Source organism: Rattus rattus, chromosome 2, assembly GCF_011064425.1.
Source record: "Rattus rattus isolate New Zealand chromosome 2, Rrattus_CSIRO_v1, whole genome shotgun sequence".
In the NCBI taxonomy this organism is placed as follows: Eukaryota; Metazoa; Chordata; class Mammalia; order Rodentia; family Muridae; genus Rattus; species Rattus rattus.
The window spans coordinates 180,676,434-180,694,465 of NC_046155.1; the positions used below are offsets into that span (position 1 = coordinate 180,676,434).

The following is an 18,032-nucleotide window of genomic DNA, read 5'->3' on the forward strand; positions in this document are numbered from 1 at the left end:
AGACCTGATCAGTGATGTGCATGGAATAAGGACGGCATCACTCACATGCACAGTCAGGTAAAATTTTATTGCCTCTGAATATCAGTTCTTCTGTAGAAAGTCTTCTCATCTCTACAATAGGATAACCCTGAGGAGATTTTTTCAGAGGAAGCCTCCAGAATTATTTCTAGTGAAACAGACTGTGGCAAAACTGATTTCATGTCCCATTCCACATTCACTTGATCCCCTTGCCCTCCCTTCACCAATCCTCCAACATACCTGGATCCTTAGCTACTGTCTCCTCCCTCTCCACCTTCCAGGTCTCTTTGTTCTGTTCCACAGGAGAGCAGGTCTGGGTGATCAGGGAGCCCTGCACATGAGAAAGAGTTTAATCAGAAAGCACCTGGATTTCTAACAAAGTACTGTGCTCAGTAGATAAAGAAAAAAAAATGAAGGCACTATAGAGACCCTGCAAGTGTCAGGCAGTGTGATAATACTGAAAACATTTAGAAGCGTTTTCAGTTAATATAACCTGAACCTCACTTCTATTCACAGCTCAATCAACTCTCGGGTGCAGAAATGGAACTGAATGATTGGAACGAGAATACTATACACTAGTGACGTTCTGAATTTATCATGGACTAAAAATGATGGAAGATTTTTACTCACAAAGGAACTCATACAGTGAAGAGAAAACATTTCCTGAAATCTGCCTTTGTTCCCCTAAGGATTTCACCTTACTCTGTAGTATGTGAGACTCATTTATACAAATCTCACATACTTACAGTCTAATTTGCCAAGAACCCCAAAAAGGAGCATAGGAGACAGCAAGAAAACTATTCTCAGGGAGTTGGAGAGATGGCTCAGTGGTTAAGAGCACTGACTGCTGTTCCAGAGGGCCTGAGTTCAAATCCCAGTAACCACATGGTGGCTCACAACCATGTGCAATGGTATCTGATGCCCTCTTCTGGTGTGTCTGAAAAGAGCTAGAGTGTATGTGATAAATAAATAAATCTTTAAAAATAGAAAAAATAGAAAGAAAAAAAACCAATTCTCACCCATAGAAACCAGACTCATCTAATTCTGCAACATGCAGTCTCAGAGACCTCTGAGCAGGGACCAGGCATTGCCCCTCCTCCTGGGAGAAATCCACAGTCACCACTGATTGTCAACAGACCACAGAATAAAAGACAACAGTTTGAACATTCCTGCTGCTGCACTTTAATGTGAGCACTGAGGAGATAGAGGTGGGTGGAAATCTGTGAATTCTAGTCCAGCCTGGTCTACATGGTGACTTCTACATAAGTTTGGTCATGTGTCCATGCACAGAATGGTTTCCTTGAACCAAGAAGACAAGAGGACTGCAGAGATTTTTCTGACAGAGATGAGATGAATTATTCACAAGATGCTTTCTAATATTATCTTATATTATAATACCTTTTAATTTTGTTTTTGTCTTTTTCTCCCACCCCCACCCCCCCAAAAAAAACAGGGTTCCTCTGTATAGCTGGGCTGTCCTTAAACTCACTCTGTAACCAGGCTAGCAAAGAACTCCAAGATGTACCTGCCTGTGCCTCCAGAGTGCTAGGATTAAAGGTGTGTACCACCACCACAAACTGGTTTATAATGCTCTGTCTAACTGTGAAAATCCTGTGACCTGATTCCCTCAAAGAGCATACTGTGATTTCCAGGCTGTAATTCACAACATTAAGAACTCAACATAAGTGTTGGGGTCCAAGAGTCACCCCACAAACCACACAAATTTTGATCTCTGTCAGACAAGAACGCTTTATTGAAGGCACACCCTAAGACTCATAAATCAGGTCAGCAGCTCAGACTTCCGGGGCTGAGCTACCACACTGAACATCTTTTCCTGTGAGCTTATAAAAGAAAAGAAAACAAAGCACACAGAAAGTACAATGAGCCCATATGCAGGTGCAGGAAGTGCTGCCCTGTGGTCTGCTCTGACTCAAGCCATTTTAGACATAACAGTTCATGTTGACCTTCAATTTGATGGGTCCTACGTAAAGCTTTGTGGAATTTCTTAAGATTAACAAATCTCAAACAGAACATAACAGGATATGTGATCAGCATGACCTTGCTCTGAGTCAAGTTATTTTTCTGTGTCAATGACTGGCAGGAATGTTACAGCAACAATATGAAATGGCAGGCAGGCATGGAACAAAATGGCCACAGCTTTTCTGTGGTGGGGCAGACCTCAACAAGAAGACACATTTTTTTTTTTCTTCTCTGGCTTTCCTTCCTTAATTACTTGCTTCCTTCTTTTCTTCTTTCCTTTCTTTTTTCCTTCCTTCATTCTTTTTGCCCTCCTCCTTTTTTTTTTTTTTTTTGAGTTATTTTTATTGTTTTGCTTTTGAGATAGGGTCTCATCATGTAGCTCTGACTGTCCTGGAACTCACTGTGTAGATCAGGCTGGCCTATAGTCACTGTAATCTACCTGCCTTTGTCTCCTGAGTGCTGAGATAAAACATGAGTGTCACCAAGCCTGGTGGCACTTTTTCACAATGCTGTACTTACATCACAGAGTGCATACCTTTCAGATGGAAAATTAATGCTGGATAGAAAGTTTACTTTTAAAAGTTAATTTTTACATCCATGCCAGTGAAACTCATAACAAACAGTACACTCAGATTCAATTAAGTCTGCAGGAGTTTCTTTCCTGACTAAAAGATCGTGGGGAATCCACTACATGTCCCTTTCTAGAATAGGGAAGTCGTAGTACATGGAAGTTAGTATGGATGGTTGTAAATTTCAAAGAGCTTTCTCCTTTCCACCATAGCAAAGGAACTGCGTTTGCAAATATCAACAGATAAATTAAAATATTCTATTAGATTACTTTTACAAGAATATCCCAGTTAATATTACTGAAAATTTATCAATAAGGGTAAGGCATCCACAGCACAATTTTGAGAGCTATCATCTTTATGAACAGAGGAGAAATTCATCCCGCTTTGCTCCCCTCCCCCTTTCCCCCTCCCGTTCTCCACCCCGCAGTTTCTCTGATCTGGAAGGTTCCAGAGCCCCACCCACCCACCCACCCCTGCTGTTCTGCCAACTGCTGTGTTGCTGACTCTCCCAGGATGCTCCCAAGGCACCTGCGGTATAGGTAAGTTTTCAGTCCCGCGAGCCCCGCCGTTTCCTCCGCACTCAGGTCTCCAACACACGATTCCATAACAGTGCAGCCGCCCCGCCCCTTAACCCCCACCCTAGCTCAGTCGAGGAAGGAGTTCTTGACACTTCTGACTTTGACTTTTTAGTCCCACTTCCCAAGCTAACACACCTTGCTTCCCAGCTTCCCTGGCCTCAGTCCTCTAATCCCACCCACTTTAAACCCTTCCTCTATACTGAGCCAATGTGCCACATCCTCCTTTCCTCGGTTTCTGGGTGAGTGGGCCCCGCCCCTTAGAGACCGGTCCCTCCCACTCCGTCTCCAGCTTCTTTCCACACAAGCTTCTTCCCTCAGATTGCCCTGGACTTGTTCTTCACAGTCTCCCCACATGCTTGCTGCCAGCCTAGATCAGAACTGTGTCTGGTAGGACCCTGAACCCCGATACCGAATAGGGTACCCCCATAGTGAATTCTGAATCCTTCAGATACAAAATAGGCAGCCTAAGATCTCCACCTCACTGTCAGCCTGTCTGCCACATGCTGCATTACCAAACAACAGGCTAAATTCGGATGCCAGAGTCCCATCCCCAAAACACAAAGAAGCCAAAACCAAATACTGCAATTTTGGTTTGGGGAGAGACCCTTCAGGAAAGTGGATTTGGGGGAAGGAGAAGGTTGCCTCAAGAATTCAGTAGTCAGTGTTGGGGTCCAGAGGTAGCCCTACAAATCATACAAACCCTGATTTCAGACAAGGACAGTTTATGGAACACATACCCATATGGATCAGAATTTGGAGGCTCAGCTACAATCCCAAACACTTCTCAGAACTGGCTTAAGAAGGAAAAAAATCACAATGAGCTCGTGTGCAGGTGCAGGAAATGCTGCTCTGTGGTCGGCTCTGACCCAAACTATTTTGGCTAGCTAGACAGAACAGCTCTAACTGACCTTTATTCTGATTGGTCCTAAGTAGAGCATACACTTTTCAAATTTCTTAAGATTAACCAACTTCAGAACATACAGAACATCATAGGGTATGTGCTCAGCACGATCCTGCTCTGAGTCAAACTGTTTTCTGTGTCAATGACTAACAGGCATATTACAGAAACAATGTGAAATAGCTGGCAGGCATGGAACAAAATGGCTACAACTAAGCTACAGGGGCAGACAGACCTCAACAGTCAGCCCACAGCAAGAAACCCAGGACTGAATTATGACGCATTGGACTGATTTCACCACTAGATGGCGGTCTTGTCATTTTAGTAACTCAGAAACAAGTTTGTCTTCATGACTCAAAAAGTGCTTTGAGATAAAAGGAGAACTTTTTTTTTTTTTTTTAATACAGTGGTGAATGCAGAGAATGTTGCCCATCCAGATGCAGAAAATAAGTAAGGTTTGTGGTCCCAAGCCTAAAAGAGTCAGTTTCACAATCCAATATCTTACTCTGAGAACATGGAGGAAAAAGAGATGGTTAGGAAATAAGAAGGGAGAGAGGGGGAAGGGCTAAGAACCCTAAGTCTACAGTTCTCTAGACTCCATACAACTACTGTAATCAGCAGCTAACAGCAGGTGTCCTTACCTGCACTGGCCTTACAGAAGACCACAGTAGTCTAGGAAGGGGAATGGCTCACTTTACCTCTCAGACGTTGGCGATGGATGGAGAATCACTGCCTTTAGTTGTCATCCTCTGCTGAGCAGTCAGGCTCCAGCACATAACTCCAAACCCACAGTCTCACAAAGGGCTCTGGTTGATCTCAGTGGATCCTAGGCAATGTGAATAAATAAGAATATAGTAGAAAGACTGTTGGAATTGTGGACCACAATAGGGAAGAAGTAGGAGGTGAGAATGGGCAATATTTGAAGTGGGCACAGAAACACACAATGCTGTGATATAGATGTATCCTCTGTGTGTGTGTGTGTGTGTGTGTGTGTGTGTGAGAGAGAGAGAGAGAGAGAGAGAGAGAGAGAGAGAGAGAGAGAGAGAGAAATAGCTAATAAAAAATTTGGGGGCCTACTCATTCATTCATTCATCCCTTCATTCTTTCATGGTAGACAGGGTTTCTCTGTATAAACCTGTGTTTAAAAGCCAGTGATAACATGTCTAGATCAATTTAAAAAAATCAGAGTGTAATTTCTTTTTGGTTGTAACAGTATGTGGTGTTTTGGGGTTTTGTTGTTGTTGTTTTGTTTTTTTAACAGTTCTGGGGGCCAAGATGGCTTTGAACTGAGATCAGCCTTCCCTGCCTCTGGAATGCTAGGATTAAAGGCATGCTCCACCACGTCAGGCTCATTATCTGCCTTAGTATCAGGTAATAGAGTCAGAAGTCTTGATTTTTTTATGTGTCAAGAAGTATTAAATGTTAAGTCTATTTGCTGTTCTTCAAAGTCCTGATATAATCTTGTCAGTCTGGTCCTGGGCATTGTTTTGAAGATGTTGTTTTATAATTGAGTCATATTTCTCCTATTAGTCTTGTTTATATTGTTGTTTATATTTGGTAGGTTATGTGCACCTGGAAACTCATCCACCTCAACTAGAGTATCCTCTCTCGAACAATAGATGTCTTTAATGTCAGTAGAAATAAGATCCTCTTGTGAACTCATTTCTCTCAAGTACATTGTACTTTTACCTTGGGGGAACTGTCAGGATCTTGTGAGCTGGGCAGTGGTGGTGCATGCGTTTAATCCAAGCACTTAGGAGGCAAAGGCAGACAGGTCTCTATGAGTTCAAGACCAGCCTGACCTACAGAGTAAGTTCCAGATCAGCCAAAGTTACACAATGAAACCCTGTTTCTACAAACAAACCAACAAAGACATAAGATAAAGGTATGTGTATGTGGGCTCAGGCTGTTTCTCAGGTGGGGGATTTCATTGTCTTGTTCCTAGAGTTGGTGTCGTATGACTTAGTGCCTTACGGTCTGTCTGTTCCTGAAGCTGGTGCCTTAGGGTCTTTTTTAAATCAGGCCTGGTCCTTAAATGGAGACAAATGGGGTCAATGGTGCCTTTTCATAATATATTATAATCTGGCTTGAACTGGCTCACTTCACTGGTGGAGAAATAACCTATCAGATGGTGCCCAATGTAGGAGAAGTTGAGTCTCCAGTTCCATGGCTGGGGTTTTTCCTGGCCACATGGGGACCACTTCTCCCCTCTCTCCTTCTCCACCTGAAGCACTTCTTCAGACTCCTTGAGTTCCCATCCCTTGCAAGAATCCAGGAGCCTCATCCATTTCTCTGCTGAGTTGGGGGGTCGAACCAGAGTTTCATCCCAGGGAAATCTGGGTTTCCTACTCTCCCTTCACTGCACTCACTATAGGGCTCCAGGTGCCCTCTAGCCCTGCCCTCCCCCACCTCCGGCCCACACCTCCCTCCTGTTGCAGCAGCAGTGGTGATTTGTCATAGTGACGGTGAACGACCAGGATGCTCATTTTAAATTGCCTACTTAAACCAAGAGGAGTAAAGTATACATGCTGCATAAATAGTGTGTGACTGGTCGCCATCTTGATTTTGGGTAACAAGGGTCGAATTATGGCTTCACCACCATCTTTCTTAACGACAACAATCCGTGATGTGAGCAGACCAGGAAACTCTCCAAAAGATACTTTTCAATAGAGGTAACATTTTTGGTTCTAGAGAGAGGCCATGCCTACTCTATCTTGGGACCTGCCTCCATCTTAAAGAAAAAAAGCCTGAGAACTTGACCTGTAGCAGAACCCAAGCTGCATCCAAGTACCAGGAAGGAAGCCACAGCTTCTGCTTGGCCCATACCCCAGAGTTACTCCCTAGCTACTTCCTAGCAACAGTTAATCAAAGATTAGTCTGATTGTTTCAGAAGTAGTTTCAGACCCATTGTTCATAGTCTTGCTTCAGAGCACCCTCCTATCATAGCCATTCAGTTAGGTACTTGCCAGGCTGGATACCCCTCACTTAATTCCATTCCCATTCTCTATTAAACCTTGTCCTGCTGAGGGTTCGAGTCTGCTCTGCCTTCCTTTCCTGTCCTGCTTTGTCAGGGTTGGGTTGGAGGAGAGCCCAAGCCCAAGCTTTTAATAAAGAAAACAGCTGCTTGGTGGTCATTTGGGGCTCATGAACGCTTCCTGGCACAACATTTTGTTGCATTGGCCTGGAACTCCAAGGCCACCAGGACCCAGCCCTGGAGGGTCTTAATACAGGTAATGTCTGACTCTGTAAGTGTCTGTCCATGTGTGCTTGTGTGGAACCGCAATAATTCTGTTCTGAATAATTCTGTTATTCTGTTCTGAAGAGGCCTAAAATTCTGTATTTCCTGACAAGAAATGACAAAAGAGGATGTGGAATCTGGCTGTGGTGGTCGCGCTAGTACATCCTAGCCACCTGGTTGGGAGACATTCCAAAGACCCTGGAGGACAGAGTGCCCTACTGTTAATTTCTGTGAAGGACAGAACTAAGAAGTCCTATTCACATTAGCTGCTGGCTAGCTGTCTGTTCAGTGTGTGTCACTTTAAGAAACGTTGGCGCACTGCCTTTGTTGACACTCTAAGACCCATCTGCCCTCTTAATTTAACCCTTTCTTCCCCCAGAAAAAAGGGACCACTACTTCACCAGGCCTGAGAGTCCAGGGCCAAGACGCGGTTGTCCCGCAGTTGAGTCCAGCTCTGGCAGCGGTGGGGACTCACGCGGGCGGGGCCTAGTCACTCTGCTGGGGGAGCCTACAAGTCACCGCGGCGCTCCGGGCGAGCCCCGACTGTCAGCGGGGCAAACCCGAGACCCCAGTGGCGAAGCTCTACTGAGCGCAGGCAGAGAGGCGAGGCCCTCGGCGCCAGCCAACTTGGGGCTGTGGCACGCCCGGGCCCCTCGGGGATCCAAATCCCCTCCTCAGCGCTGGGCCTCCCTCCCTTCGGGCGGCCCCGCACGAGGAACTGGACCAGGCCCCACCGTTAGTCTCGGCTCACACAGGCGCGTTCCCCGCTCCCCCTGCTTCCGAGCGGCGCACACGAGGGTCTACAGCCCCTAGAATGGTCTAAGATCGGAACCTCTTATGGCCCTAACGGAGATCTCTGTGAGTGGGGAGCTGAGTTCCCAGATAGCAGGGCTTCAAGCGCGGACAGACTGGACAGGAGAAGCCCGGAGTGAGCAGATGTTTCCTTTACAGGAGCATAATAGAATGGACTCCTGGTCACTCATTTTGTTCAGTAAATGGCTACCCTTCCTGCTGGGAGAAGTGCTCAATCCCTGTCTGAACAAATGTAGTATCCTCACTAAAGTTGTAAAGGCAGGGTCTCCATTGACACTATCCTGCCTCTCAGGCCACTGAGAAGCAACCACTACCTGGGCAGTCACCTACCCAGAGCGAAAAATAAACAAGACAACATACTATATTAAGATGGCAGGCAACCAGGAGGGCTTCAGACTAAATTTTTCCAGACTCTGACCCTCCATGCCCTCTGCCCAAATATTAAAATATAGGTAAGATTGGCTTTGCGAGCCTGAGTCTGTCATCCTGCCCTTGCATCTTCCTTGTTGATAACAGAGTTTAATATTGTCTTGCTAAAACCTAAGCCCTTGCATCTTTGCTTGTTGATAACAGAGCTTAACATTGTCTTGATAAAACCTAACAGATAAAATCTCTTCAACAGTTTATAAATGACCTCCTGGTGACAGCAGAAACCAAACAAAACTGTCTAAAAGAGACCCAGGACCTTTGGAGGCCCTGGAAAATTTAGACTATCAAGCCTCCGTTAAGAAGGCCCTACTCTGCCAACCACAGGCGAACTCTCTATATCCAGGAGATACATGTTAAGAAAAGGTCTGAGGTAGCTTTCTGAGTCAAGAAATAAAAATTACTTTCTACACAAGCTTTGGGGTTGCCAAAAGTGACTAAGCCTTTCCATATCGTCATGGACGAGAGATCTGAGATAACACGAGATACTGACTCGGACTCTAGATCCTGGCACCAGCCAGTGGCCTACCTGTCAAAGACATTAGATCAGACCTAGTTGCCAGAAGTTGGCCCCACTGTTTACACATTATTGTAGCAACAGCCTCCTGGTTAAGGATGCTGACACACTGTCACTGGGCCAAAGCCTGACCATCACCAATGCCTCATTACCAACTTCTCCTCTTAATACACCCCCAATTGCCCTAAGCCCAGCTATTCTGCTATCTGCTCAGTCGGGCCACTGCATGACTGGACATTTTTGGCTCACATCCATGGGAACAGACCAAATCTTCAGATAGCTTCATTCAGGATGGACAGAGGTATGTGGGGGCAGTGGTGATCTCAAGCACTGAGATCATACTGGCACAGCCACTCCCAGCAAGAATGTCAGCCCAGAAAGCTGAACTGGTAGCTCTAACCAAGGTGTTAGAGCTGAGAAAAGACAAGAGACACAGATAGCCAGTGCACCTTTGCTACCACTCAGGTCCATGAGGCTATTTATAGGGAGATGGACCTTCTGACGACAGAAGGAAAGACTATCAAAAAAAAAAAAAATCCTCTCCCTACCAAGGACTCTATGGGGCCTAAAAAGCTGGCCACCATTCACTACTTGAGACATCAGAAAAGACCTAGTTTTAGAAGGCAACAATAGGGCAGATCAAGAAGCCCATCATAATGCCCTAGGAATTGAACCTCTCTTGCTCCTGACTTCCCTGGATCTGGGGGATCCTATACTCCCTGACCACCCTAAGTATTCAAGTATTAAGATGACATAATCTGGGTATCTTAGTCAGGGTTTCTATTCCTGCACAAAGCATCATGACCAAGAAGCAAGTTGGGGAGGAAAAGGTTGTTTCAGCTTACACTTCCATGTTGCTGTTCATCACCAAAGGAAGTAAGGACTGGAACTCAAGCAGGTCAGGAAGCAGGAGCTTGTGCAGAGGCCATGGACGGGTGTTACTTACTGGCTTGCTTTCCCTTGCTTGCTTCTTGGTCATAATGTTTTGTGCAGGAACAGAAACTCTGATTAAGACAAGTTGGTACCAGGTATGGAGTATTCCTGTGACAACCTGACCATGTTTTGGGGAGGACTGTGGAAGGACTTTGGAACTTTGAGCTAGAAGAGCCATTGGGATGTTAAGAACTCTGTGGGATGTTCTATAGGAGCTGGAGGCCTGGCTTGTGAAATTTCAGAGAGGAAGATTAAAGACTATTTTCAGGGCTGTTGCTGTTTTGATTGTGACGATTCTGTGGTTTTGGTTAGCTGGGGCTGAAGAATCAGCTATGATTAACAAGACACCAGAACTGCTGAAGTGAAACCTTTGCATTACTGGGACTATCGATGCCCATCATCTGGAGCTAAGAAATTAGTGGTGATTAAGAAGAGACCAGCATCATTGAGGCAAAATCTTCTTGAAGTGTTTTCTGAGAGCACAAAGAGGCTGTGTTCCAGAGATAGCCAAGGTTGTATCTGGTGCTGTGGCTAGACTTGGTACTGTGTAAGAGTCACCCAGGTGGTACTGGTTTTGAAGGCATGAAGGAGTCATGCAAAGCAGCTGAGGCCATGTGAGAGGCCATAGAAGGCCACTGGTGAAGGTGCAGCCTCAGTTGCAATTGATGGCCCAGGACTGAAGGGGTCATGCAATGGAGTTGAGGCTTGGCACCATGAAGAGAGCCTATGGGAGGCTATTGGTGAAGCATAGTTGCAGTGTTTTGGAGATGCCAGTACCATGAGATGACCACCAAGAACAGCAGCAGCAGTGAAGTACAGGCAGCTGGAGCCTGGAAGACAAGTTGTGCGCTACAAAGGGCAGAGCTGGAGAAGTGAGAGACTCTTCCTTCTTCCAATGTCCTTATGTAGGTCTCCAGCAGAAGGTGTGTCCCAGTTAAAGGTATGTCCCACCATACCTGGATCTGGGTTAGGAATTTGCCCAAGTCCCAATGTTATGACAGATGGTAGAGAATAAAAAGACTACAAACCCATTGTGCCAGAAGAAATGGGACTATACATACTTCAGAACACTCACTGCTCTTTTCACATGGACGTCGGAAAATACAGGATTTGCTAATATCAAGATTAGAGATGCCGACTCAAAGATAGCTATATTGTCAAGAACTGTAAAGCCTGCCAGCTAACTACTGCAGTGACTAATGAGAAGAACCCCGATAATATGTTCAGAGGCACAAAGCCCAGTCTACTGAGAGACAGACTTCACAGAGGTAAAACCAGAAAAATTTAGAAATACTTACTAATGCTTATTAGATACCTTTTTCAGGTTTGACTGAGGCTTTCCTCACTAAAGATAAAACTACATCCACAGTGACAAAAAAGCTCTCAAAAGATATACTGCCAAGGTTGAAGTGTTCCTCAGACGATATGGTCAGACAACGGACCAGCTATTGTGTCCCAAATAAGTCAGAGACTAGCCACTATTCTGGAAATTAATTAGAAGCTTTATTGTGCATATAGACCCCAGAGTTCAGGACAGGTAGAGAAAATAAAAACCCTAAAAGAGACCTTAACTAAATTGACCTAAGAGACTGGCAATGACTAAGTTAACTCTTCTTCCCTTCACACTCATGAAACTCCCCTTACCAAATGGGACTCACCCCTAATGAAATCATGTTCAGGAAGACCTCCCATTGTTCTTAACATACAGGCAGAAGTCACTGCTGAGTTTGAGGATCCCCAGTTGCTGGACGATCTTGAAGGTGTCTCATGGGCTCATAAACATGTTTGCCTAAGCTTCATATTCTCCATAAAACAGGTCCCCCTTTTGCCAGGGGTCATTAGAGCCTCATTACAAGGGTCTGTACCATCACTCTGTAAGTTGATAGGATTACAATATAGAATCATAGACCCTTTTGCAGTTAAAGACGATCCAGACCAGGGAAAGGAAGCTCAGCCTCAGGACTCTCCCCTGTCTCCCACTGATGGGGCCCCTACCCAATCCCCACAAAAACTGGACAATGACAACCATGATCCCCTCTAAAATATGATGGTCCACGCAGGGAGACAAATAACCCTATTAAATAATGGGGTTCAGAGCTAAACAAGGAATTCACAGCTGAGGAATGCTGAATGGCTGAGAAACACCTAAAGAAATGTTCAACATCTTTAGTCATAAGGGAAATGCAAATCAAAACAACTCTGAGATTTCACCTCACACCAGTCAGAATGGCTAAGGTCAAAAACTCAGGTGACAGCAAATGCTGGCGAGGATGTGGAGAAAGAGGAACACTCCTCCATTGTTGGTGGGATTGCAGACTGGTAAAACCATTCTGGAAATCAGTCTGGAGCTTCCTCAGAAAATTGGACATTGAACTACCTGAGGAACCAGCTATACCTCTCCTTGGCATATACCCAAAAGATGCCCCAACATATAAAAAAGACACGTGCTCCACTATGTTCATAGCAGCCTTATTTATAATAGCCAGAAGCTGGAAAGAACCCAGATGCCCTTCAACAGAGGAATGGATACAGAAAATGTGGTACATCTACACAATGGAATATTACTCAGCTATCAAAAACAATGACTTTATGGAATTCACAGGTAAATGGATGGAACTGGAAAATATCGTCCTGAGTGAGGTAACTAACCCAATCACAGAAAAACGCACATGGTATGCACTCATTGATAAGTGGATATTAGCCCAAATGCTTGAATTACCCTAGATGCACAGAACACATGAAACTCAAGACGGATGATCAAAATGTGAATGCTTCACTCCTTCTTTAAAAGGGGAACAAGAATACCCTTGGCAGGGAATAGGGAGGCAAAAGATTAAAACAGACACAGAAGGAACACCCATTCAGAGCCTGCCCCCATGTGGCCCATACATATACAGCCACCCAATTAGACAAGATGGATGAAGCAAAGAAGTGCAGGCTGACAGGAACTGGATGTAGATCTCTCCTGAGAGACAAAGCCAGAATACAGCAAATACATAGGCAAATGCCAGCAGCAAACCACTGAACTGAGAACAGGACCCCCGTTGAAGGAATCAGAGAAAGGACTGGAAGAGCTTGAAGGGGCTCGAGACCCCATATGAACAACAATACCAAGCAACCAAAGCTTCCAGGGACTAAGCCACTACCTAAAGACTATACATGGACTGACCCTGGACTCTAACCTCATAGGTAGCAATGAATAGCCTAGTAAGAGCACCAGTGGAAGGGGAAGCCCTTGGTCCTGCTAACACTGAACCCCAGTGAACATGATTGTTGGGGGAGGCAGTAATGGGGGGAGGATGGGAGGGAACACCCATAGAGAAGGGAGGGGGAGGAGTTAGGGGATGTTGGCCGGAAACCGGGAAAGGGAATAACATTCGAAATGTAAATAAGAAATACTCAAGTTAATAAAGAAAAAAAGGAAAAAAATTTCCAATAAAAAAAATATGATGGTCCAGTCCTTTCCTGTCACCAATACATACAGGCCTGAGTTAACTGAGTCATAAAGACATAGTCCTGTTACTGTTTTCATGAGAGTAGATAAACTTCAGGAAGTCTCAAGATTGGCTCTTTTAATTACCAGAGAAAGGGGGAAAATGAGAGGTCAAACCTACTTCGCCTTGGAACCGGTCTCCATCTTAAAGAGAAAAAAAAAAGGAGTATTTGTTCACATATATGTATGTGTGACTGGTACCTGTGGAGGTCAGAAGAGGGCACTGGATCTCCTGAAAGTAAGTCACCATAAAGATGCTGGGAATTGAACTCAGGTCCTCTGGAAGAGCAGCAAGTGCTCTTAACCACTGATCCATCTCTCCAGCCCCGAGAAAAAAAACCAGAGAACTTGACCTGCAGCAAAACCCAAGTTGCATCCAAGTACCAGGAAGGAACATACGGCTTGTGTTCCTTGCTACCCCAGAGTTACTCCCTAGCTACTTCCTAGCAACAATTACAGATTAGTCTAATTATTTCAGATGTACTTTCATCTGTGATTGCTTACAGTCTTGTTTCAGGGCACCCACCTATTAGCTGATAATGGACGTTCAGTTAGATACCTGCCAGACTGGGACACCCCCTTGCTTACTCTCATTCTTTATAAAACCTTGTCCTGCTCAGGGTTTGAGGCTGCTCAGCCTTCCCTTCCTGTTTTGCTGTATCAGGGTTGGGTTAAAGGCAAGCCCCAGCCTCAGTTTATAATAAAGGGACCCTAGTGCTATTACACGGGAAACAACTCTTTAGTGGTCTTTTGGGATTCACAAATGCTTCCTGGCATAACACTAGTCTCATAAAAGCTACTATAACTAAAAAATTCAAGCAGTAACCTTATAAATGTTTGTATCCTCTAGTGTGTTCAAAATTATATTCATGATCATCTTGAGAACTGATGCAGTTAATTATTAAGCCTTATTTACCCTCCTGTTTGTTGGAGTCTAGGAATTGCCTCATAAACCACACAAACACTGATCTCAGTCAGACAGGGATCGTTTATTAAGTATACATCCCAGGACTGGTCAAGGAGGACCATAATCCAGATTTGGGAACTGAACCATGACCCTGAGTTAAGATCCCACAGGGTTTTTAAGTCCCGAATCCACAAACATCTATGCCAAGTTATTTCACCAATCAGGACTTAGGGACAGGAGGAGTTTCTTAGGAACATGTCTTTGTTGTACATTTAACCTGCTCCCATTGGTTGGTGTATTTAAGTGGGGCAGGGGACTTACCTTGTCTAATATTCATGTGTTCTTGTTGACAGAAGGGAACCTGTCTAACATGCATGTCTTAACTTGCTAACCAGGATGTCAGGTATCAACATACATGTCTTTTTCTGCTAAGTAGGATGTCAGTTTCCAGGGTCTTGGAAGCTTAAACTTTACTGGACCACTACTCAAAATGGAAATTGCATTCTAAATAGTTTCTTATATTGGTGCAGGTGTCTCTCTTATGTAGAGGTACATCCCAGGAGCAGCTTAGTATCATAAAAGCTTATTCACGGGTGCAGGAAGTGCTATTGGGTAGTTGTTTTGGGTCCAAGATTATTGTGGGTAACTATACAAAACGGTTTTATTAACTAAAACAAATTATAAACTACCAAAACAAGACAGTTTAAAAGCTATCACTGAAATGCAAAAAGGGACTCCTTTAAGCTACCATGTTACCTTACCTATAGTAGTCAACATTAGGAATAGAAATAATAACTACTGTTGGCATAAACTTGGGGGAAGTGGGGTCAAATACTGCTGTGGGAGTGAGAACTAGAGAATCAACTTTGAACATTGGTGTCCATATTCTAAAATAAAAAGGAAAGGAAGGGAGGGAAGGAGGGAGGAAAAGAAAGAAGAAAGGAAAGAAAAAGAAATCCGTGTGACACGATTACAGACCTGATGAGTGGCACTATTCCTGTGAAAACAAAGACACATGTCTACTTATCCCAGAGAAGGATTCAATGACAAATCAGTGTTGGGAACCAATGTGGGGCAAGCACAGTGGCACCAGAAAGAACTATTAAGGTTGGATGCGCTCAAACCCTGTCAATCTCAGTAGGAGTGTGGCCGGCTCCCTGCCTGTCTTTATCTGCTCTGGAGCACACTACTGAGAACCATAGCAATCAGTTACACAGCATAAAACCCTTGAGTTCTCTATGTTAATAAAGTATCTAGGTAGGTCTTGAGCATTCACCGCCTAGCTTCTCTCCCTGGGCGTTCCTCCTTGCAAAAGGTATTAAATCCCTGGTTCACCCTCAGCACTATGTATGTATTCTCATTCACTGTCAAATAATCAGTATGAATAAGCAAGGACCATCTCTTCACTGAGGAACACCACAGGGCCAGGGGTGGTGAGGATCCCCAGTAATAGGCCAGCAGTGCCTGGGTACCCAGGAGACTGGGAACCACAGAAATCATCCCGGACTCCACTCTTTTCCACTCTAGGAAAACTTGGACTGAGGACCCCAATTACTGACTGCATTCGGATTCCCCTGATCAGTGCTGGTGGTGCTTCAGGCACCCCAGAAGCGAGGCAGGACTCAGTTCAGCAAGCCGATTCAAATTCATTAACCAATGTGGTTTCTTTTTTAGGGGTGTTTGTCTGCATGTATGTCTGTACCCTATATGTGTTCTACTTGCAGAGGTGAGAGGAGGGCACTTGACTGACCTGGAGTTGAGGTTACAGATGGAGTGCCCATGTGAGGGTGCTGAGAATTCAAAGTGAGTCTTCGGAAGAGCAAATAGTACTCTCAACCACTGAGTCATCTCTAAATGCCAGTAGAACAGTGAGCTTTACTGGGGTGACTTTCATAAGTGTGGCGAGAGGCTACTGATAGCACAAATGAATCAATGGCAATTGTCTCATCCCGTGAGGGTAAAGGTTAGTCAAGTTGCAAACCTGGGGATCACCGAACAGCTTGCAGACAGCTCATCTGAGGTGAGAAGTCTATCTTTCAAGCCACTTGCTGCCTCCTTCAGAAGCTTTTTTGTCTAGACCACACAGCTCAACTAGTTTATGGCTAGTCTGAGCATCTTCTGTGTAGCTCATTTTGTCTGACAGTGTCAACAGTCCTTACCAATTATATATGCTTGAGGCAAGAAGGCTCTAGTGAATCTTGCCAGTTTCTGGGGCTTCCTGAAGCTGTTAAGTCGTCTATTTCTGAGCTTCCTGAGATACTCTATAGGACTGAATGTTGACATCTCTCATTACAGGATCCAATTTCTTTACTTCTGCTTTAATATCCTGTGTTTTAAGGTGCTTCCTCTGTTCTGGTATAATTAAAAAAGAGCTCGACCTGGTCCCATGAGTTCCCACTCCGCGCAAATCCACACACTCTGTTTCTCTGTCAGCCACTTTCACACATTGCCCACTAGGTGGGTTTTTACCACCCTTGATAGATATATTGTGTTCCACAGGCCATGCTAGCATGGCCCCACACCATGCTAGCCCCAAGCATTTTATAGCTTAGCATGGCTTCCTGTCACAAACTCTGCTCACAATCCCAACAAACCAGTTAAGTCATGACTCAACAAACTGGAACCCAACAGTCAGATTTATATGCTAAATGCTCAATGTACAATACATTCACACAATTAACTTACAACCAATTGGTAAGGATATAAATCATCCTTAGATATATTTTGTTCATCTAGACATACAAAGTTCTGTAAACATCCATCCCTTAAGAATAGTTATAACATCCGCCACTTTGTTCTCTTAGCTGCTCCCTCTCCTCTCACTCGCTCTGGTATCCTCCTCCTTAAAACTTTTCTCCCACCCATACTTCCTTCTCATCCAGGGTCAGTGGTTCTCAATCTGTGAGTCATGGCCCCTCTGGGGTCAAACGACCTTTTCACAGGGCTTGCCACAACCACTCCGCATATCAGATATTTACATTATGATTCTGTAAAAAAATTTCTATTGGTTATTTTTTACATTTCAAATGTTGTCCTTCTTGGGGAACGTATAAAACTTTTCAGTGTTTATATGTTGAATTTTTCTTCTAACAATTAAAATAATATAATTACAATGATGCAAGACATGGGGTTAAATATTATATGATAGTACCTTTCTGAATGCATTGTGGAAACCAAATGACAGTTGCATGATACCTCTAGAGTGGAAAATGGAATGAATAAATCATATACCATCAAAAAGTTCCCTTCTACTATCAAACTTTCCCTTGTCTCATGTTGGTTCCAAACAGCTTAACAGAGTTTCCTACCATAAAATCAATATATAGAAAGAGGAGGTGGGAGTTCTACAAAGAAAATTGTTCTTACCGACAGAAACCAGGTTGCTGTAATTCTCCAACATCACATCAATGTACGAAGCCCTCTGAGCAGAGTCCAGGCACTCTCACTCCTGGGAGAAATCCACAGCTGAAATAGACCCTAAAAGAAAAAAAAATGCAATTTGACTATGTGCTATGGGTCAGTGCTTTCCTGGATATAAAGAGATGGGATATAGATAAGCGAAGACTATTATTCAAAAAGATGATTTCTAACACAGTCACACGGTGTTCTAACTGTGTAAAAACAGGATAATACAATAGTCTCACAAGAATATCCATGAAAAA

At 44.2% G+C, this 18,032-nt stretch overlaps 1 long non-coding RNA gene across 1 annotated transcript; it reads right to left on the minus strand.

Annotated features, from left to right (window-relative positions):
* Positions 1–294: 294 nt before the first annotated feature.
* LOC116892743 lies at positions 295–18,032 on the minus strand. The gene is made up of 3 exons (XR_004386968.1): positions 17,737–18,032; positions 4,742–4,869; positions 295–349 (listed from the first exon to the last, which is right to left on the minus strand). It is a non-coding gene; the product is annotated as an uncharacterized LOC116892743 (long non-coding RNA).